Genomic DNA, 24,961 nt, shown 5'->3' with positions numbered 1-24,961 from the left:
GAACCTGTCTTGATTCAGTACATAATCCTGAGAAAAAGAACTCGAAAATCTAGCGCTATTCTCCACCCTAGTCTAGTAGATAGCGCGTGCTAATTTGGTGGCCAAAGTCCCGGGTTGGATCCTTGGTGAAAGATTTTCGAAATTAGAATGCATTAGAGTGGTTCAGACCACATTAAATTGTATGTCCACGTCTCATATGACCTCGATACTGAAACGGAGTACTAAACTTTAACAACTAGTGACTAGTAAAAGAGTTACAGAGAATTTGAAATTGAATTAGTAATAGTGATATCCTGCAGTCACATATATCGTTACACACTACCTATTTTTTTTTACATGATTTTACAGAATAATACATACATCTCTTTAGATATTTGGTGATCTTATGGATATCTTATCCAAATATCATCCGGAGATTTATACACACACACACACACACACATATATATATATATATATATATATATATATATATATATATATATATATATATATATATATATATATATATATATATAAAGTTCGGTATACTGAGAATTCGGTATTTATTTCCTTGAAAGAAACAGGAATCCTAAACCGTAAGTTTCTAATTTTCGAATACTAGGGAAGAAGACACATATATTTGTGATTTCTTGACAAAACCAAAACATTTATTCAGACCCAATTTCCTCATTTTCATCCTAACTTACATAGCTTCCAGTAATTGATCAGAATAAGAGAATAGTTTTGCAGTTGTTACAGAAGAATGTGGTTAGATTTCATTTTATGCTTTCCAACTGTAGCACTTGAACGTTTAAACCATAAGTCAAGAGCGAAGAGAAGAGCATGGTGAGGTATACTTCTGGGAACGAAACCGCTTCCGCAAGAATCCACTTGACATTACATGACAGTTCTACCAGACAGAAAGCTGTTTCATGTTCACGTCAGTCTGATTTCATATTTCTTGGCAAAATTCCACATCAACAATATAAGCTATTCGTGTGCTATAATAAAGGCGCATATAATCGTTTATCATAAAAGAATAAAATGTCGCATACAGATTTATACTCCATGAATATCCTTAGATTGAAATAAAATAAAAAGACGAAACAATTATTTTTAAGACTGTGCTCTATATTGCTGAAACAACTTCATGCTACTTACGTATTTTATTTGTTAATGTACTTAATTATTCTGGCAATATATGTCGAAGTTAATAACAGTAGTCTCATTTTGAATTTCATATTATGATTTGTTCTATTTACAGAAGAAATCTGTAATTACTGAGGCCGTTGGGATACTTCCAAAATGAGGCTACCTTTATTAGTCTGCACTCTTTTCGCCGGAAGCATCGTTTCAGGTAAGTAATTGCTATTTGAGGTGTGTATTGTGTATGTGTGTACTAATATACGCATACAGAAATCATTTGTACCTTTAATGGGAGAATAAGTGAAGGTTTTACCATATCCCTCCATATCAACGAAGAAGCAACATGATCTATATCCGCCTTTCTTGTTAAAATTCCTTATCATATTCAAATCTTAAAGTTTTTATGGTTAATCTATGTCTGGTAATCCATTTTTTCTATAATTAGAGTCAAAATCTTTTTAAAAAAATGTTAAATGAGTACCTTTAAATGAATTTTAAGTCCAAATGAAACTTTTTAGAGCTGTTAAGCAGCAATTTGGTGTCTACCTGAATGACTGAGGAAAGAGAACACTTCCTCAACCACAAATAACTTTCCAGTGAAGTTGTATTCAGGTTCAAATCTAGTCGTTTTGATTGTCGACTATTCTGACTGACTCAGGGGCACGACATGAATTGATACCGGCCAGAAGTGCAGTCTAAAAGTGCAAATTTGTCTGAGTATAAAGACTAACCAGGAAGATTTCCTGCATCGGATTGTCACATTTCTGACCTACCATTTTATAAAATACCGTAACATTTCTGGATACTTTATGAATTGCACTGCAACGTTTCCTGCAAGTATCCAGAAATATTCAAAGGACGTGGTGTCCTCATGTTATGGTATTCATGAGTAAGTATGGCTGAAAGGACGTAGCAGACTCTCCAAAAGTTGCATGCTAAACCCTTCCTCATCCACTGTATTCTTCTGACGTTTTTCCCACCGATTATCATCTCTTCCGGCATCTCGAGTACTTATTGAGAGGAAGACATTCCATGATCATGAGGAGGAGCAACTTACAATTGGAGATTTGTTTTGCCACAGAATCCAATCGATGGCTGAGCGAATGAAGAAGTGTGTGTAAATGGAGACGGCAATTATTTTGATTAACCATGTACTATAATTTCACAATAATAATAATAATTATTATTATTCTCTTGAAATGGCCTTCCTAGGGCTAGAACTCTATTGGTTGCAATCTAATATCAATTTATAATGGAGTTACTTGTTATCATAATGTTAATGTGTTTTCGGCTTTGATCTCCATCCGTTATCCATACATGAACTTTTAGTCCTTAGGAACGGGTTAATCTTTATCAATGTGAATAATAACTAAGATGTCCAACTTACATGGTTCACCACATTAGTTAGGATCAGTTATATTAAAAGAAAATATAGTAAAACGCCTTTAAAATGACTGAAAATAGCAACGATAATGAATAATATCTATTTGGAAATGAATTATAATACAATTCTAAAGACCAGTTTAAAATTAAGAGAAATAAAAGTGAGAGTCACCTCAAAAATAATGATTGGACACTTAGTAAGTGGCAATACTTAAAAGAAAAGTTTAAAATTATTCGTTCAGAAATGCAAATGGGTCCCGCACAGACTAGTGTTAAAATTGTTTTCTTTCGAAAACACTGTTCGTATAAAAACACACACATAAAAGTGGGATTCTAAAAGTGCCACGAAAATGATTTTCCTGGTTACTATGCAAGCATTAATCGATGTTATTCTCTAATTTAATGTGATAGGCGTTATTATTAATGTATTTGTAAGACTGTAACGCTCATAATATTATCTAATAATCATTCTTAGACTATAAAATATTTAAATATTTCAATAGCCTAACTTTAAATTATTCTAAAACAGGTGTCGACATAACGATCATTGTTACCTTTGTGAAAAAAGTCAAGATAATAATCTTTTCATTCTTCAGGTGTTTAATGGCATTATGGTGTTGAACCTTCGGGGGTTTCTTTACTGTTTTCAATTTGCAAACGCTCATGATAAGCATTTTTCTTCAGTTTCTAACGTTCTATGATGTGCAACATTCGTTGATAACAATTTTAACGAGGACTAAATATGCATTGAATGTTGTGTTTACTGCCTGTATACAACTGGAGACACTGCTGTTGCGCTTACACCTATGTAAATGCCATCATACGAGTTTTCAATGGTATTCTATGAATCTCAGCTCTTGGCTTCAGTTATCTGTATGACGAGTGATGTTGAATCAACTGATACATATATTTCGTTCATCAATAATCAGTTTGCCGGAAACAATGGCCTCTACAGGAAATGGATTGCTACATTAAAGCTTTTGGTTTATCGCAACTGGCAGTGCTTTTTGGATTGATTCCAAAATGAGGGAAATGCTTAGTCCTGATGCAATCAATCCCATCTGCTGCATTTTGCATTACACAATACATCATTTGTAGAGGCAGCACAGGAAAGCCTACTTCTTTGACAGCAGCTGATGTGAGTGGAATCCAATTTCAAAAGCATGTATTTGCAGAGATTATTAATGTGCTTCCCGAAAAACAAGTACAAAAATTATCATGCAGAAAAATTTAACTACGAATCTTATTTATTTATTTATTTATTTATTTATTTTGACTTATTTTACATGTCGAGGTTAAGGCTATATGTAGCCTTATCTACCACCTAAACATGACACAAAATTGAAAAATCAAAGGATATAGCTAAGAATAGCAAAAGAAAAAAAAAAAAAGTTAAAAAGTAAAAAAAAAAAAAACACACACACAAGAAACAGACTGTCACTTGAACACACACACACACACACACACACAAACACACACACAAATATACTGCTACACGAAAGTACATACATGTTATAATATGTAATAAGTGTTGGGTTTCATATCTTTATGACAAGCTTCTCTATTGGCTCTTCTGTCTCTGTGTCCATTCAACCCTGCTTCGATAACAATAAATTATAAACTGCTCTTTTAAAAGATGCTAAAGATTTTGACTCACGTACCGAGGTTGGCAAAGTATTCCAATCACGACACGTTGAAATTATAAATGATTTGGAGGAATAAGTTGATCTATGAATAGGAATTGCAAGTTGGCTATTAAAACGTGATCTTGTGTCCCTCTCATGGAAATCGCTTAAAAAATTAAGATGTTTTAGAAGATAGGAAGGTTCTGTAAAAGTAAGTGTTTTATACAGCAGTACCAACGAGTGCAATTTTCGCCGTTGCTGCATCTTCAGCCATTGCAGCTTTTCAAAGAATGGCGTAACATGATTTGAGAATTTTAAGTTAAAAATAAAACGTATACAAGCATTTTGTACTCGCTGCAAACGCTTTTGTAAATGTATATCAGCGTCAGTTAAGGCGGTGTCACAGTACTCCAAATGTGATACCACTAGGGTTTGAACAAGAGTTTTTTTCAATTGTGTTGGTAAAAAGTTTTTTAATTTGCTGAGAGAATGAAGAATTCCAAAAGCCTTCTTGCATGATGCGTTAATTTGATCGGACCAAGTTAAATATTTGTTAAGTATGACGCCAAGATTTTTCACAGAGGAAGAGAAGGGAATATTTATGCCTTCTAAAGTTATATTGGGAACAAGTGAAGCATCTATTAACGTCGTTGCACGTTTGGAAGTAATTAAAATTGACTTTGATTTGACTGGATTTATAATCAAACAATTATTTGCTGACCATTTGGCCAAATTACTCAAGTCTTCGTTCATCTTTGTTATACAAGTATCTATTTGCTTTGGTGAAGAAGATAGATACAATTGAACATCGTCCGCATACATGTGATACTTACAGTGTTTTAGAGATTGTGCTAAGTCATTAATATAAAGGCAGAAAAGAAGAGGCCCTAAAACACTACCTTGAGGAACCCCACAAGGAAGGTTACGCTGACCAGAAACTAAGTTGGCAACCACCACATACTGTTTTCGGTCGCATAAGTAATTTTGGACCCACTTAGCAGCTGAAGTAGAGAAACTAAATTTTTTTACAAGTTTCTGTAGCAAAATGTCATGGTTTACTGACTGGAATGCTTTGCTATAATCCAGTAAGGTAAGTATGGTTATCTCTCTCTTGTCCAAAGCAGAACGTATATCATCAGTGATACTAGTAAGGGCTGTAGAAGTGCTGCAATGTTTACGAAACCCGGATTGAAAAGTGTCTAAAAGGTTATAAGTTCGAAGGTGCTCACATATTTGATCACTTACAATATATTCAAGAGCTTTAGATAGGGCAGGTAATATTGAAATAGGCCTTAAGTCTTCTGCAGATCGGACATCCTTAGTCTTAGGGAGAGGCAGGACTCGTGCTGTCTTCCACAAGACTGGGAATGTTCCGGTAGTAAGGGAAAGATTAAATAAATTGGTAATTGGGGAGAGGACGAAGGGTAATATTTTCTTGATCAATGTTATGCTTATTTCATCAGCACCTATAGCAGTGGATTTTATCCTCTTAATCGCTTTCATTACATCATATGGGGTGACACAAGTGAAAGAGAAAACATTTTCTTCAAAATTAGGGATTTGTCCTGTATTATCAGATCTTGCATTTATCTGTGAGCTAGAACTATCAATTCTACAGAAATAATTGTTAAGATAATCAGCAGAGAAAGGAGCAGCTACATCCGGCTGGACTCTTTTGCTGCTACGAATGCCAAGTAGCTTCAAATTTCTCCAAAGATGGGAGGGATTCTTGTTCTCAAACAGGGTGTAGGAAAATTTTAATTTCGCATTACGCACGACTTGATTACATCTATTTCTAAGGATCCTATATTCCTCAAATTTGTCATTTAAGTTGGGTAGATTCAATTTACGTGCTTTCTTAAATTTACTATACGCTCTGTCGCGACAAGCCATTAAACTTCGAATTTCATCTGTAATCCAGGGCGAAGGAGAACGAGAAACACGTTTTTCTCTCAAGGGGGCATGAATGTTCAGAAGATAAAATATTAACTCATTGAAATAAGATAGTTGGTCATCCACAGAAGGAAAAGAACTTATTAGATGCCAAGGCAATAACGCAGCATCACGCAAGAGTGCTTCATTGTTAATGTTGGCTAAATCTCTGTATAAAACAACTTTAGGTTTGAATTTGGGAGTCTTAATAGAATAGCAAACAAAGATAAGATCATGACGCGAAATGCCAGGTACTGAAAATTGACCGAAATGAAGAACTCTATCAATGTCGGAAGTTAAGATTAAGTCAAGAAGTGAATCTGAGGTGGTAGTATGAAACGTAGCTTCGAGCGGACAGATGGAAAAATTTAAGGATGTAGTAATCTCGCGGAATGTTTCTACTTCACGTTTAGTGGACAATAAATCAAAGTTCATGTCCCCAAGTATGAGACTATGCATATAAAGTGGTGAGATACGAGAAATATCTTCTTCGAAATTCTTAAATGACGCCCCTGGTGGGCGGTACACACAAGCCAAAAGCAATTTTTGGTTCTCAATAGATATCTCAACTATGATGTACTCAGATTCGAAGCTATAATGACCACCTGATTGACAAAGAATTTTTGCGTCAATGTCATTTCGCAGAAAGATTGCAACCCCACCACCACCTTTGTTAATGCGATCGTTTCGGATAATTTTGAAGTTATTTAACAATACCAGATCATTAGAAAGAGTTGGCTTTAACCAAGTCTCGGAAACTAATATTGCATGCAAGTTCTCAACGGAATGAAAAATAACTTCGAACTCAGTATAATGTCTGACAAGGCTCTGCGCATTAATGTGCACAGCATTGAACGTTGGTAGCTTCGGTTTATTAAGTTCTGTTTGCAATAAATACTGAGGGCCTTCGTGAGACACTTGGAGATCGGGTAGCTGTGAAGGTTCATTGTCTTCGAAAACAGAGGGACATATTTTATTTAGGTTGGTTAAAACGAATGAAGAGGGGCTATGTTTGTTGCTTATATTGTCAGTCATTGTACTCATGTAATATTGAATATTTCAATGGCAGGTATTGCGAAAAAACAGAAAGACTAGAGAAAACGAAAAGACTATAGAATGGAGATTTACTGTTTCCTTGTTGGTTATGTTAAAAAAAAAAAAAAAATCCATTGCCTTATAACATGCGGATTGTGCCGTTGCTTGCTCTTCCCGAAACGGAGTGGCTATTGGTAACTTGGGGGCTGAGAGAGAGAAGAAAATAAAAAACATAGCACTGACCTTGAGGAGGAGGCGAGCCGAAACTGGAAACAACAGGGGTGAAAGAACGCAGAGACAGGGAGGTCTTCCTGTGCTGATGATGGGAGGGGACACTTTTGTATCCATTCCCACATTAGAATCACTAGAAGCTACACTCGTATTGAGCTTGACAAATGCATGTAAACGCATCATTGATAAACACATCCAACACAAAATGTTGCCGACAAATAAAAATAGCAACACAACCACACACTTTTCAGAAAAAAGCGAGCACACCATACTTGTTGAAAATATTGTCAGATAGATATAAAGCTCATAAATCACATAGCTACTGCAGTTATCGCTTCTGTGTATTGTAGAATTTAAACACTGACAAGTATGCACACATAAATAGATATAGGACGTTGAAACACACGCACACGCACACAAACAATTCAGATGCACACAATATACATACTTGGATATACATTTAACAAAAGGGGATGTATGTATTAATAAAATAGTAAAAGAAAAACAAATCTCTAACATATCACACACAGTACAATATGTACACGTTCCGTGCTGCGATATTATGCCACTAACTGTTGGAGATATTCGCTATTTCTGTGTCCTCACAAGCTGTTAAGTTCGGCCTTGGTAGAGACGAAATGTCTAGTTCCGTTTTTAAGGACAACTATCTTTCCGTCTTGAGTATACACCTGCTTGTAACCATATTTCTGAACTGCAGAACGCAACAATTCCAGTCGATGATGGCACAAATCTTCTTTGATGGTGATGTTGGAGCCCTTCAGTTTTCTTTTATTGCTGAACACCTTAGCCCTGGTTCGGTAGCTTGCAAACTTGACAATTATTGGACGTGGTTTTCCCTCTAATTTGGGTCCAATCCTGTGACTTCGACTAATGTCGTTTATGTCCATGGGAACACCTAGCCGCTCTTCAAACAATTTGATGGCTATAGTGTCAGTATCTTCATTACTTCCTTCCGGTATTCCGAAGATCCGAAGGTTTTCCCTCCGCTGGTATTGCTCCAGTTCCACAATCTTCTCTTGCAGACCACTGTGAAACTTGTTACTTATCTTAATTGTCATATTATTTTTATATTAAATTTTATAGATTCTCTGATGCCAATTTATGATTTGTTGATCAGAAATCTCTAACATTACCTTCTTGATTAAGCTTTTGAAGGAATAAAATCTCAAATTATAGAAGTTTCCATTTCACACATACTTTAAGGAATAAAAATAGGGAATACAATAAAATAATATCAATATATTGTTTCCTGATTAATGCTTACGTTGAACTTTGATTCCACACAAAATACAGGCCGCGTATAAGTACAGGTATGACAGAAATAAGGTTATCATATTTTGAAATGAAAAAATATGAATATACTTCCATCTTGCTAACTTCTTATATTGTACAGGGTGTTACAAAATATGTCAGAATATTTTGGGAACATATTCTTCACGTGAAAATAAGAAAAGTTCATATGGTCCTGTGCTAAATAAGTGGATAGTTTTGGAGTCATAGAGTGCCGAAAACGTGAAACAAGTGAACTTTAAAAATTCATAGCTCCACTACTGTAGGACCTATCGTAGTCACGTCAAGACATCACTGAAGAACTGCTATGTGAACTATCCAAATATCGATGTTTAAGAATGCTCCAGTACTTGGGCACCAATTTTTGGACAGGTATGTGCAGAGGGATCAAGTACTCCCAAACAGTCTCTTTAAAATGATTGTGCAAAGACCGAAAGTTCTGAAAGATGGATATTTGGATAATTTACATACTAGTTCCTCAGTAGTGTCTTGACCGACTACTATGAATTCTATGGTAGTGGAACTGAGGCCTTTAAAGTTCAGTTTTTCACATTTTAGGCATCCTATAACTACGCAACTATGCACTTCCGACCATATGAACCTTTTTCATATTTTGATGTGAGAAATCTATTCCCAAAATATCGTGACTAGTTTTTGAAACATCCTGTACAAATATTAACTTTCGACTTCTTGTATTATATAAACATTAACTTCAGACGCAAGAAACATGTTGTTTTTTTTAATATTTCCTTACGCTTTCAAATTTACTTTTTGAATATATGAAAAACAGAATATATTGAATTATATGAAAAATAATTCAACAAGTGCACTTACGTAGCATCATGTTGACTTTGCTTATTCATATTTCACAGTAGATCTGACCTCTTCGACAACTCCTTCCAATGGCGCCGACTTTTCAAAATTTATGTAGGTGCACATCAATGGCAGGACGTGTTAGCCCATATGTTTTCAGGGAAGTCTCAATGTTTGATTGATTTATTTTTAGTTAAAATCTTTTATGAACGCTGTCATAAAGGCCTGTGCTGTGATAAAGTAAAATATTCTGGTACTGTAAGGATAAGTTGGGGCTGCCTTAGCTCAGACGGTAACACGGCTGACTTAAATGCAAGAGAAACGAGTTCAAACCCGAGTCCAAACTAAAACTCTTGTGGGTCCACCGCACCCACAATATTATTTCTGTGAGTGCCGCAGCCCCGGGGCACCCACGTAGTCGACGCGCATGACTCCTTCTTCGAATACATGTAACTAAATATATCTTTACGTGTGAAATATCTGAAGTGAGTTTACAACATACTTATAAGGGACGGACATGAACGTGTCATCCGGACATCCGAATCAAACCTAGTCTATTCGATAAACATAACAAAGAAATGTTCATGCACAAAAAATTAGGTGCAATGGACAACGGAGTAAATCCCTGGGTCCCATTAACACTGTTAGTATAAAGAAAATCGTAGACTCGCAGTGAAATAGCTATTGCATCAACACTGTTCATTGGAAAGCTATGGCTTATAGTTTATTTTCTTCAGCATGAAATAAGCTTTCCAGTGTATTGGGACCTTAACAAACTTGAAAAGAAAAAATTGGGAGAATGTTGAGAAAATTCCCTCCAGAAACCCCTCCCATTACAACGACTCACCAAAGGTGGTCGCCAACCCTGGTTCGGCTAATAACATAAGTAAATCTTTAGTGGCCGTAATTGTTCACACCTTAAAATATCTTCCGTAATTATATCCACTAGTATTCTCACCTTTTATACTGAAATTACAAGTCGATGATGAGTAGTAAATAATTTATTCGTTGATTCTCTTTTAACGTATATTCACACAAACTGTTTTGCAATCAAACATGTTAATTATATATCTATAAACAACTACCTAGCAACCAATTATACAATAATGTATATTTCTTACATATATTAAAAACATTCTTCTTTTGTTATTTTTAAATTAACATTATATCAGGTATAGTGCTTATGTAGAAGCACTTTCTGCCCAAAAATACAGGTAATTATCAATCGATACAAAGTATCTCGATGTATAAAATGTCGCCCGACGACGGGACTGAATATAAAAGTTACAAGCGAGCTTGGCTTTTATATTTAAGAACCACTGGTCCGTTTATAATAATGATATTCTATTAATTACGTCCTTTTACATTTTGATCGACCCTCGTATATAACTTTATTAAGCTTCCTTTATAGAAATACATTTATAATAAATCTTTTATTTCATTAATATTTATCTTTTATTATAGAAACGTCGTCGCTTATTAATCTAATCACTGAAGGGTGCGAAGTCAAAAATTGTAAAAGTCAATTACATTTTAAAACATAAATCACAATGATCAATAGTTTCAATCATTATTAAAAACGATCATATTAAGAAAAAAATGTTTGATCTTTCCAGGGCGCATTATATAGTAATTATGTTAGATGATATTTTAAAATATACATTATATCAATAAGGCGTCATGATACAAAAGGATCTTATTCGAATAACATATAAGGTAGCTCATAAAGACAGCCGTCGAATAATTAGCTTAATAGAATGAATCTTATATTTAACATAATCTTTGACAACAAAGTTTCAACACAAATCAATATAATATAAATAACCTTTGCTTTTAATCAATTACGAATCGAATTATAATTCTTCACATTAACAAGAAAGAATTAAAATCATTTGAAAATTATCATTTGTTGAAACAGACATGATAAAGTATCTAAAAGTCATAAGGGTTGTTTTCATTATTAACATTAACACATAAATTTGAAGATAAATGTTGATAAGAATCTATAGCTGATATGGGCTCAACCCTTACTTCATCAATTGCAGTCAATTTAAATTCGTACCTGCATATGATTCTAATAAAGTACATTGTACTGCACAATCATTATTATGTCCCGTATTATTGTTCTGTACAGGAATTGTGTCATTATCTTGATTTGGATGCGAAATGCCATCTCTTGAATTACGATTACGTGTATCCATATAGTTTACTGTATTCCTGGAATTTCGCCATGTATTTCGTCTATTTTTAAATCTATTTTGGTTATATGGTCTAACATACGGATTGCCACGATTAATTAGGTTAGGTGGATTCCCAACATATCTTCGCCTATTTTGTCCGTTTTGATTGTTGAAATTTGCTCGACTTAGGTTATATTCCGTATTGTCTGCATTACGGATATTTAGATTCCGAACAGGTACAAGGTGATCTGAATTGTTTTTAATTTTGCCTAATCCTGCTTGATGATTCTGAGCGTGGTATTGAGTTTCATAACATTGGACAAGCGTTAATAGGTGATTAAGACTCATACACTGGGTAGAAAACAGGATCTGTTGTAGTTTAAACGGTAGCAAATTTCGAATTGATGCAATTACTCTGGATTCCGATTGCAACGGATTTACGACTTTTAATTCGTTATATGTATTTACGACAAAATCGACAACAGATTTGTGCAAACGAGGATTAAAAGGTTGGTTTCTAATCGTGGCATCTCTCTTTGCAAGCAAAAAGTCGTTTTCGTAATTTGCAATCAGCGCTGCTTTGAATTCCTCATATGTACTGATGTGATCTCGTACTGCTTTAAACCATAAAGAACATGGTGGGAGTAATAAATGAGGGATTAGTTTCATATATTGCGATTTATCTATACACATTATATTGCACTCATCTTGAAATTTTTCTAAGAAAGATGTAGCATTTTCATTACATTTACCACTAAACTTACTCATAGCACGTATTTCACTCATCTTTACACTTAACTTTACCTTCCTTTCACCATTTCGTGTTCGTGTTGAGTGACAATTTTTACCTACTGCATTATCTGTGGTTCCTCTTTTCCGCCCATCCTTATTCCTTGGATGAATTCCTTCCAAAATAATGTCCTCATCGGATGGATTACTTGAAGATGAGATAATATGAGGTCCACGTTGATCTGTTACGGGTGAATGCGAGGTCATCTCTTGTGAACAAGGGAACTCCAAATGATCATTAACCATGTTGTTGTGGTATGCGTTGTCCTTAATTTGTAACATCCTAATATCCTCTTGTAATGTAGATATCAACTGAGTATTTGCACGTATTTGGTTAGAATTATCCGTAACCTGAATCTTTTGTTGCCGTACAGAAGATTCTATTACTTCCAAATCCTTTTTTACACAATTGACTTCTTGGATTACATGGTTGTAATTATCCTGGCAATCTTCTGATACTCTTTTTAACTTTTCATCAAATTGTAATGTAAGGTCTTTCACCGCCTGGATCGCAGATTGTTTCGTATCTTCTGAATTTTGGTCTATTTGCTCCAACCGTCTACTTAATTCCTCGTACTGTTTACTGGATTCCTCGGATTTCTGCTGAACCGTATGCTTTAATTCTTCCGACATCTGGGCTAACTTTTGTTCTTGTCGCTGTAAAGCCATTAAGATTTTGTCTTCAAATGTCAACACTTCAGGTACAACAGGAGCTGTATTTTGTTCGTCGTTACCACTGTCACCAGTTTCTTTCTCCATTGCCTCACCGAGCATAATTTTTCTTGTGATTATTTTACCACTTCTAAGTATAGTTAAGTTCGTAGACATGAACCTTAGTACTGAAGTAAATTCACCCCTTACTTTGTACTTCAGGATATGAATTTACAAAGTTCCCGGGTGAGGTAAACCAAAATTTTACAACGACTCACCAAAGGTGGTCGCCAACCCTGGTTCGGCTAATAACATAAGTAAATCTTTAGTGGCCGTAATTGTTCACACCTTAAAATATCTTCCGTAATTATATCCACTAGTATTCTCACCTTTTATACTGAAATTACAAGTCGATGATGAGTAGTAAATAATTTATTCGTTGATTCTCTTTTAACGTATATTCACACAAACTGTTTTGCAATCAAACATGTTAATTATATATCTATAAACAACTACCTAGCAACCAATTATACAATAATGTATATTTCTTACATATATTAAAAACATTCTTCTTTTGTTATTTTTAAATTAACATTATATCAGGTATAGTGCTTATGTAGAAGCACTTTCTGCCCAAAAATACAGGTAATTATCAATCGATACAAAGTATCTCGTTGTACCATCATCTTTAGACCCCTCTGGAATGGCCCCGGGTAAAAACAGACAATCTAAATGTATCTCGAAAAATACTATAGGGGATAAGAAATTGCTGTGCCAAGTTTTGTATTGATAGACGGAATAAATATGAGGGAAAAGCTTGTATATCCATACACGCCTTCTCCTAATATATATTCTATCTATCAATACAAAATTTGGTACACACATTTGTTATTTCAAATGTAGTATTTTTCTAGTAAATGTAGTAGTAGATACATTTGGATTGTGTGGTTTTACCCAGGGCCACTCCTGAGGGTTCCAAAGTTGATGGGAGGGATTTCTGTAGGGAATGTTCCCAACATTCTCCCAATTTTTTATTTTTAAGTGGGTTATGGGCCCCAACACATAGTACCACTGAAAAGCTTGTTTCATGCTGAAGAGAATGAACTAAAAGCCATGACTTTCTTTCAATGAACAGTGATGATTCAATAGCTGTTTCCCTGCGAGTCTATGATTTTCATTACACTAACAGGGTTAATGGGCCCCAGGGATTCCGTTGTCCATGGCACCTAATTTTTTGTGCACGAGCATATCTTTGTTATGTTTATCGAATAGACTAGGTTTGATTCGGATGTCCCGATGACAGGTTAGAAAATGTAGACAAAGAATTTTGGAAAATGTATACAAACTGAAATTATTATTCTCCAAATGCGGACATGTTCTCATAAATACTAACATACAGTTACCATAGACCGAAATTCAAAATGTTGGTGAGAAGTTTGAATTATTATATTGTACATCTACCAAAGGGACGTATTGCATATTGCAATTGGAATTTCGGGCTACTGTTCCATAAATCTCGATACTCAGAATAAATATTTACCAAATTTATCTGTTACAGTTAATTTCGTTGACAATAATTTACATTTAAATGTGTGTTGGAGAAGATTATTTTAGTGCCCCTAATAAAGAGATTGTTATGACAAAGATATTAAAAAAGGAAAAGTATAATAAACTGTTATGATCCCACAAGGAACAATTTATTAACGTTTACATCAAATAATAATCGATATTATCAAAAGCTAGTTACGTTTGAAGTTCTCTGGTCTGGTTAATATAAGTTTTATATTCTAAAAGTACATAATAGTAATCTACGCCATATGATGAAACCTATGTAATGAATATTCTTGTGATATGGTACTTGGCGAAATATAATATGAGAGAATGTTTTGCACTGTTTGAATCCTATAATTTAATTGACGAGAGCACACTTTTGTCTTATTATTATACACATAATAATTTTAATGCAAAGGGATTATTTCTGCTATGACGATTGCAACTTAGTGTAACTTAGTGCAAAGCCCTACTCAGTTCATTGTTATTTCTGTTTGTACTTTGTACCTCTATATTTATGTATCATGCAATTTCAATTTCTACAATTTTCCTTTCACTGACAAACGTCGTCCTAATAAATGAAATCATATTAACGTTTATAGTTTAACGTCCCACGATTATAACTTTTAGCCTAAAGGAGACGGATAATTAATGAAAGTAAACGAATGTACAATTAATTTTATGTGCTCTCCTATCTGGAATCAAACCTGGGTCAATGTGCGCCACAGGCGCACGCGCTAGCCACTACACCATCAACGGAGGTGTGATATATTTAATGAATGTTGATATAAATGTATTCTTCCTGTTTTTATAAGCTATTTGTAGTCCTGTATATATAATTTCAAAGAGACATGAACTCTTAGTTGTAATGCGCTCATGTTTAGTACGATAGGTCTTTATCTTGATCGCCTCAGTTCAAACTATTAACCACCCTATAGTAGAAGGTTCTCAACTGAAGATTTGATATTACATCGAACAAAGTTACGTATGTAAACATTTAATTAACCTGCCTCTGGGTTAATCTTAGTAGAGCTCCTACCTGATGTTTGTGTGGGTCCCTAGCTTCTAATTAAACCATGATATATCACACATTCTGAATATTAAAAGTATGGTCTCTTGGTAATTTGACTACCTCGTTGCCGGTGGCGAAGTTCTGCAATCCAGTTCACTTCAATACTAAATAGCAAGATCATTAACGATAACGGAACCAAGAGATGTAATGTTTTCTTATTGGGTTTCGGTTCCAGAATCGATTCCCTTAAAACATTCGACTTCGGTTCCGGAAATGAGTAACATTTTTCGGGAAAATCTGTTCCATTTCCAGAACTAGAACTAATATTGTGGGGGAAAAAATAATTTCATTTTGGAATCATTCGTGAGAAAATCTTCTTGTCCTGGAACAGAAATTGATGTTTCTGAGAATATAAGGTTCTGGTTCTAGAATCTAAATATTTTTGTCTTGTAAAATGAATTTCAGCTTCAGAACAGAAGTTGATTTTACTGATCAGTTGTTCTCAGGCTTCCACCATTATGTTTGTGGTGGACAAACCGTGTGAGTGTTTTCCCAGGATTCTCCCACTTTTTCATTCCAACATTTTGTTCATTCTCATTGTAGCATCATTAGCGTAATTACCATTAACCTAGGGTCATAAAAAGGAGAACGTTAAACTAAATTTTTAAAAATATCAGGAGCTAACAGATGACCATGCTTTCGAACAGGAGGGAGCAAAGTGAATGCATCGTCTAACAGGTAACGTGTAACTATGTTATTTAGTATTTGTACTTTTGACCTTGTCTTTAAAGTAATCATAAAACGACAAATGAGGATAATAATTTCTAAGAACTTTCTTCTCTCAATTAAATTACTGATAACAAAGCACAAGAAGAGCTCAAACATTGACTTTGAAATGACTAAAAGCCGCTATGGTAGAAAGTGTGTGGAACCACAATGAGTGTTCTTCTAAAGAATGATAAAATAATATTAACTAATATCGTTCATGGCATCTGACTGTCAGAAATAACCAGAAATTGAAATAACCAGAAATAAACAGTAAAAATTTCGTAGGAAATTTTGTAATACAATGTCACATTACCAGGAGTTTGTGTTCCTCCTCAGGAATCACGGTGTTACGTCAGTAGACTCAGACAAAGGGCGAAGACAGAAAGATTCAGATCAAAACGACATTATGTAAAAAAAGGTTCCGAATCAATATGAACTCTTGTCAGAATGTCCGGGAAAAGATCTCGCCTCAAAACTATCTTCGCCAAAAGGAACCTCCGAAAAAACGAACCAATTCAAAAGTACCGGCGTCTCGAGTGTTCAAGTCTATAACCATCTACGTAATAATCACTATACAGGGTGTTACAAAACTTTTGTTACAATATTTTGGGAATAATTCCTCACATCAAAATAAGAAAAAGGTTTATATGGACATGTGATCGGAACTGCATAGTTTTGTAGTTATAGCAGCGTTTCCCAACCCTTTTCAACTTGCGGCACACTACGGGTGTAACTTGAATTCTCACGGCACACTAATAATAATAATAATAATAATAATAATAATAATAATAATAATAATAATAATAATAATAATAATAATAATAATAATAATAATAATAATTATTATTATTATTATTATTATTATTATTATTATTATTATTATTATTATTATTATTATTATTATTATTATTATTATTATTATTATTTGCAAATATAAAAAACCGTGATATATTTTTTGTGTGTGTGATTACTGATCATCTCCTCACAGAGAAGAAAGCTGATCACTGGTTTTTCCCCGTGGCAAATCATCATGCTTATTTATCGTTCTAATTTAAAAACAATTGCAATGAATTAGGACTCAGCTTTTAAAAATACACTTTCATTTTCGAAAACTGTATTCAACCTTTCACTAAGAAGGGAGATCATTAAATAACGAACGAACAAATAAATCTCTTATACTTTTAAAACGCAAATGTAGGTAATTTGTACGCATGTTTGTTTCGTCGAAAGGATTGAATGATATTTTAACATTTCAAGTTTCGATATAGTCTGCAACAATAAAGAGGCAATAATGGTCATAACGATAACAAATACTTTTTTCAACATTAAAAATGTGCAGAGAAGTAACACAGTATGAAACTTAAAATGTATTAACATGGTTAATATATATTACATTTTTTAAATATTATATAAATGTTACAATTTTTCAAAAATAAGTAAAACAAGTTGGTGCACGAAGCAAAATTAATGTGCAACATGAACTTGATATTCTTTAATAATTTAGTTCAATTCTGGAATGATAATTGATAAACACACCCTTATATCGTGTTCCGGAGTTAATAGTTGTCACCTGTTCTTACACTTAATTGTGTTCGTTGCAAAAAATCCTGCTTTATTTAAGAATGATGTAGAAAAGGGAATGAGAACTTTCACATCCTTTGTAGAAATAGCTGGATATTCTCTTCGGAGACAGATACAGAATAATGCCATGTCTTGCTGTGAGTACTTGAGCTTCAAACCTCGGTCATTCCTTACATCGACCAATTTACGTTCTTCCTGGACATTTAATTCTGCTCACTGTAGGACAGAAGGCGCAAAAGGTTCCCTCACCCAGTCAAATGAAGTCAACTGAAGCATCAACATGGGTGTGTATGAGGCTCCGACAATTAAAATCCTGTATCCGAAATACTATCTGCTACAAAGTAATGTATTTACAATAATGTGTTACATTTACAGTAATTTTTTTTTTACGTTGTGGGAGTTAATAGAAATGTGAAATAATAATATACACTTTTTTCCTATGTCTTGCAATTTGGTTGCTATAGAATTAATAATTTTGTTTCGATTTCCTCGCGGCACACCAGCGGCCCATTCACGGCACACCGGTTGGGAAACGCTAAGTTATAGGATGTCATAGTGGACAAGGGTGCCCATCAGGGGGGCAAAGTGGAGCGCTCACCCCCTAGGGGAAATTGTACTTCCGAATATCTAAAACCCAACAGAATTTTTAGAATAGTTACATCAAAATTTGAAACTATATTTGAAATGTCTCTTTTTCTTGCTCCCCCTTGGAAACCACAACATGGGCGCCCTTGATGGTGCATAGTTTTGTAAACTTGAGAAAATGAACTTTGAAAATCATATTTCCACTGCTATAGGACCGATCGTAGTCGGATCAAGACATCACTGAGAAACTAGCGTCTGATCTTACCTAATTTCCATCTTTTAGAACCTCCGGTGCTTGGACAATCATTTTTAGATAGGCTGTCTGGAAGTACTTGATCACTCTCCACCTACCTCTCCAAAAATTGGTGTGCTAGTACTGGAGAATTTTTAAACATGGATATTTGGATAGTGCACATACCAGCTCCTCAGCAATGTCTTGATCCGACTACGATAGGTCCCATAGTAATTGAGCTATCAACTTTTACAGTTCACTTGTTTCACATTTTTGGCACCTTATAACTCCAAAACTATCCACGTTTGATCACAGGGCTATTAAGAACTTTTTTTCTTATTTCGATGGAAGAATGTTTTCCCAAAATATTTTAACACATTTTTGCAGCATTCTCTATAACTGTTTTAAGGAATAAATGAAATGAAATGAAATTTTTGTTTTACGTCCCACGTTTATGCCGGTTAGGCTAAAGGAGACGGTGATGATGAGTAATGAATGAAATGGTGGAATGAAGAAAGTGGGAGGAAACGAGAGAACCCTGAGAAAACCCACGCACACGGTATTTTGTCCACCACAAAGTTCACTTGGCGGGGGCTGGGATCGAACCCAGAACCTCAAGCACCAGAGGTGAACGCTCTACCACTGAGCCACCGCGGCCCCTAAGGAATAAATATATTTCAAAAATTGCATGTTCTTCTAATAGAGAAATGTCATGGATTAATCTCCGTTGAAAAGTTGAATTTTATGGTGAAATATCGGACTAGTGTAAATAATCAATTATACAAAAATTAATTCATAATGTACACATTAAAAGATTTGATGTTCAAAGTAGTATCTAGTCCAGAACGAGGCTGAATACTCAGCTTATTAATGTCAATAGATGTGATTGTGATTCAGATTACCGTTAAAAGTTTGTGTTAATTCCTGTTAACAACTATCATCATACCAAAGAAAAAATCAAATTAAACCAACATCAACTGTAATATAAATGTCACAGTTTGTATCCTACATTTTCAGCAAATCCCCATAATAAGAATTCCTATATGATGTTATATACATCATTAATTTATACCTCCTCGTCAATTCGTATCATTGCCCCGCAGTTGTGAACGTATCTGCCTGTCTAAAAGTATATACATGTATAATTTCATGCATACATACGTATATCTGTATGCATATGTAACACTGAACTCATTTACTGTGGTTTCCGCTATTCTAACACTCATTATAGAACGATACATGATTAACCCCTCAGAGCTCGCTGATTTATCATGGCTTACCCACACATGTATGCAGCTACTAGCATTCGTATTCTCTCTCGCTATGACAGGTCATGTTTCACTCTGAGGGAGTGATAGGTCGACAGAAAGCAAACTCAATAGACGGATCGTGTTTGGAAACTGCCTTTAGGCATATTAGCTGCGATGATGAACCATCCTGATGAATAGGCATGCATGCATATGTGCGTGATTTCCAGTAAGGTATTACTTTGTAAGGTCATGTACTGGTTCCAAGAAGCTTTTGTGTTTATCATCTGGCATCCGTATACTGAAATTCATTTGGAATTCTAGAAAAAATAATTAATTAAATTATGGATCTATCTAGTTAAAAGCTTGGTCAGGTATTTCGGGTTAGCAACAATGTGAAAATAATTTTCTTTGTATATAACTTCGCTATCAGGTGTAAAATATAATTACATACTTTTATTTTATTTCTGTAAATTACATAATCACAACTAACCACTTCAATTAGACTTTAAATTTCACTAACTGTCCACCAATATAATTTCACATTTTCACCAGTTTTAATTTTATATTTCAGCATTGAAAATGCTAATAAATTTGTTTTCCAAAAACTACAGGAAAATAACTCTTTCATTTTCAAAGCTTAAGTAAATCGTCTTTTCGCATGGAATATTCATAGGATTGTAAGATTTGCGGATACAAAAATACATATTCCTTCGCATTTATCGATAATTGTTGAAATTGTTTAATAAAAGAGAAGTTGCCTATAGTGTATACATAATAGAATTAACATCGCAATTAAAACTATTACCATAAAATTGGTTCCTGAAAGTTAGAAAGTTATACCAGCTAGAATAATCTGTTTATATTATTTAAACATATGACGATGACGTTGTTTTCCTCTTTCTTGTAACTAAAATAATATTTAGTTCATTCCATATTATGTTTTCAAACGTGTTAAACAGTGGAACATTCATGGGGACAACAGGTCTAAAGAGTACATCTATGGCTAGCTTTTTAAAGTGATTTCTCGTCCGAAGATCGAAATGACGTACTTTTAAGTTTCAGTAAGATACTTTCCTTCCCGGTCGCAATTATCTACACCGTTCCTATTTTCATCCCATAGGCATGTAATTCCCTTACGGAGTCTATTTCGTGAATTGTTACATATCTTTGAAATGAAATATTCACTATTTTCTTTGATAGGCGTGTAAATCGGTGCAATGCTAAGTAAACAGTGATTTTCCAATTACAAAAGAAGAATACACACATGTTGTCAGTTTTTAAGGGTACGATACAATCAGAAATTATATATATATATATATATATATATAAAGTATCTATACAAAATATAGATGCCTGGCAACCAAAGATATGCACTCTTATAAAACATATTCGTATACAGCTTTCTTTTTGGCAGAATACTCGATGTTTCAACGAGCAATTACCATATAGCATAGGATGGATATATTTTTAGTTCCCTTACACACAATTAGAATGAAATTTCTCAAAACTTCATCTTATTTACATTCTAAGGCAATACGAGAAAATTGGTATAAGATTTCAATATGGTAGATTGGTTCTCAACCTTTTTTGACTGATAACACACTTTACTGAACACACTTGTTTGATATTTTTATTATGAATAATAATAATAATAACATTTATTATAATAGTGAAACCAATTAGCTTTAATAATGACTCTATATAGCAGTGAGCATTATTGCTACCGCTGGACGTGTTGACTGGTACAGTCTGTCTCGATTTTAACTAATTATTGTTAAATTCTTCATGATTTATAAATTCTAAAATTTCGCGACACACCTTAGGGGACTACGTGACACACCAGTATGTAGCGACACATCGGTTTAGAATCACTATAGCTAGACTAAGTAGTTTCGGTGATTTGATAAAACAGCTACAAAACTTTTAACTTCCGTTTTGATTTTAAATTTCTCAAAATAGTTTCTTCTCTCTAATATAGAGTCGGACGAGACTATTTTACAAAATTGCAACTACTTACACAAATAGTTTCGCGGATCTGGTGAACGTAAAAACTATCCAGACCCCTTTTTCTTCTTAGGGATCACATCCTCGAAATTCAATTTGTTACATATCACCTTTGTGCTCTAACTGCTTCATTTGTTACGTTACGTACACTCCAAAGCCTTCAATGCATTGCATTCAAGGTAGATATTTATTCACTAAAGTATTCCTGATAGTACAGTCGTCAGAATTATTTTATAATATATGTTTAGCCCGTACCGGCCGAATCTTAGGAATGTGTGTTTATATATAATTTCTACTGGTTTCTATTCATTCTTTTTTATTCCACTTACGGTAAGGAGCAAGTTGTAGAAATATTCTCACACTTTCAGCATCATCTAGCTATAAAACTAAGTATCGTTCATTGCATGTTAAAAGTAAAATTGTTCTTCAAAACATAGGTTTTGACACTGTAGCATTATATGCTTATTCTGTGTGCTGAGCCATGGATTCACGTTCCTGTACCGCCTGTTAGTCAGGCAACCCAATAAATAACTGCTAGTGTGTGGTTGCATATGTGCTCAGGGTGTAATCTGCATTCTAAAGCAAATTTACGGTTGCGGTCAGTAAACAGCGTAACAAGTGGCTTACACGTATGGACACTCATATTTCTCTTAAAGAATTTAACTTACGTTAACTCCGCATCGTAAATACAAGAATATTCCTTTTATTTATTAAATTCATTAAACATTTTCAAAATTATGATTTTAAAAGCGCAAGCCATGTTCTAACATTTATTATTATTATTATTATTATTATTATTATTATTATTATTATTATTATTATTATTATTATTATTATTATTATATTGCGAAATAGCATTCATAAATTTTAACATAGTTGAGACTTCTATTCATACAAATTTGCAGATATATTATATGAAGCCAATTTACAGAGAAAACTTTAGCCATAACAACAGCAATGGAAAAGTAACTGGAAGGAAATAAATCTCGACGTACGCAGTATCGATCAATACGTTGAAAATATCTAAAAGACAAGATAACCAACTACTGGTTTCGAACAAAGGACCATTCGACTGCGTTTACAGGGATTATATGAGCAGTGTCGACCTATACATGTATGCTTTTTAAGTGTTTTGCAATTAGAAAGTTAATGTTTTCAGATTGTATAGTGTCATGAATACAAAGAAAAGAAGACATTTAGGGTTTTTAAACTGCGCAACGAATCATGAAAGAATTTTGCTCTAAGATAGGATGAGTGACAAATATCGCGAAAATAAAGACGCAAAAGTGAGAGGAAGTGCGACACATTGCAAGAAGAAATGATCGGTAGACAATTCAATCTTTGACTGGATACTCAGAGATACTATGAAATCTAAAAAATGTCCGCATATAACTTAATATGAGGAAATCTAGAATATGTGCGCAATGATATATTTGTAAAATATGTGCCAGATAGATGGCTATGGAGAAAATTTCAAAAGACGTTCAATAAAAACACAATACATTCAACATTATATTGAAATTGTTGATGATGATACTAACGATGTCATAGGGCAACGCTGATGGAAGTATGATATTTTTACTAGTTATGCACATTGACAAAATATATCTTATTGTCTGAATATAAAATCAAAATATAATTGGGAGCGAGAGACATGATCTTTATTTAAACGTCTAGTACTTTCTGACAATATTTTCTGTTTTATTTATAGAAATGAAATTCAGTAGAAAACTATGGGTCAGAAAGTTGAAAATCATATCATACGGAAAACTACATTTTCGACCAAGTTTTTTTTTCTGTGATAATTGGTCAATACTTAAAAGCAGACGAAGGCCGTGATGGCTCCAAGGTAGAGCGCTCACCTCTCGTGCCTAAGATTCCTAGTACGAACCCAGTTTCTGCCAAGTGATCTTTGTAGTAGAAAAACACCGTGTGTGCGTGCGTTTTCTTGGAGCTATCCCGTTTACTCCCAATTTCGTCATGCAATCACTAACATGCATTTTATTATCACCGTCTCCCTTAGTCTTGGTTTGCATAATCATGGGGCTTTAATCTAAAACAAAAAGAAGTTGGACAAGACCTATCTGCTTATAAAACAAAACCATCTCAGTCTGTGGCTACTGCTGAATAATAACAGTTAATAATCGCTGTTCTGCTGGGATCGCTCCTGCCTGTCTTTATTTGAAAATGAATAGTGTTTTGGATGAATGTGCTTTGCGGTTTATTACTAAAATATGGTCGTATTAAATGTCAATAAGATTGAAATTAATTTTATAAAATCACAAGATTTGTTCCATGTCAAGCTCAATAATTTAGTAACTAAGAGCATCCGATCATGCCTCTAGTAAAAACTGTCGACGCTTGTATAAATTTCTAATTATGCTTTTTATACTAATTTGAGGGTACTGGATCCACAGAAGCTATTTTCTTAATTTATCCAATTAAAAATGTATCCAAACATTCCCACTTTTACTATTCACAAGAACAGTACTTCAAAGATTCCATGTTTGAGGTCATTTTTTTCGTGACGCTATGGACAGATAAATTCAAAGATAGTTTCTTAGGATTCAACGGCCTCAAATTAATATAAGAAGCTCAATGAGAAATTTATTCAAGCGTGTCCACTTTTTACTAGTGCCGAAATCGGATGTTCTTTAACTAACAATATTTAACATGCTTTACAGCCAATCCACATGAGGCGGTCTACAAGTAATAGAGCCATAACCATATTTGAATCGATGATTGCAACAAGTACTCGAGTCACACATTTTTCTGAAATTTGATTTATAAGCTTTTCCGATTCCGATTCCGGGGTATACACAACTTTATGTGTAGATAAGACAGGTATACAAGGTGTTGTAACGGTATAATCGCGATCCTTCCTGCCACCATCGACTTAT

This window comes from Thermobia domestica, chromosome 16, assembly GCF_964235325.1.
Source record: "Thermobia domestica chromosome 16, izTheDome1.hap1.1, whole genome shotgun sequence".
NCBI classification, from domain to species: domain Eukaryota; kingdom Metazoa; phylum Arthropoda; class Insecta; order Zygentoma; family Lepismatidae; genus Thermobia; species Thermobia domestica.
The sequence above is the reverse complement of the archived record's forward strand: the minus strand, read 5'-3'. Positions refer to the sequence as shown.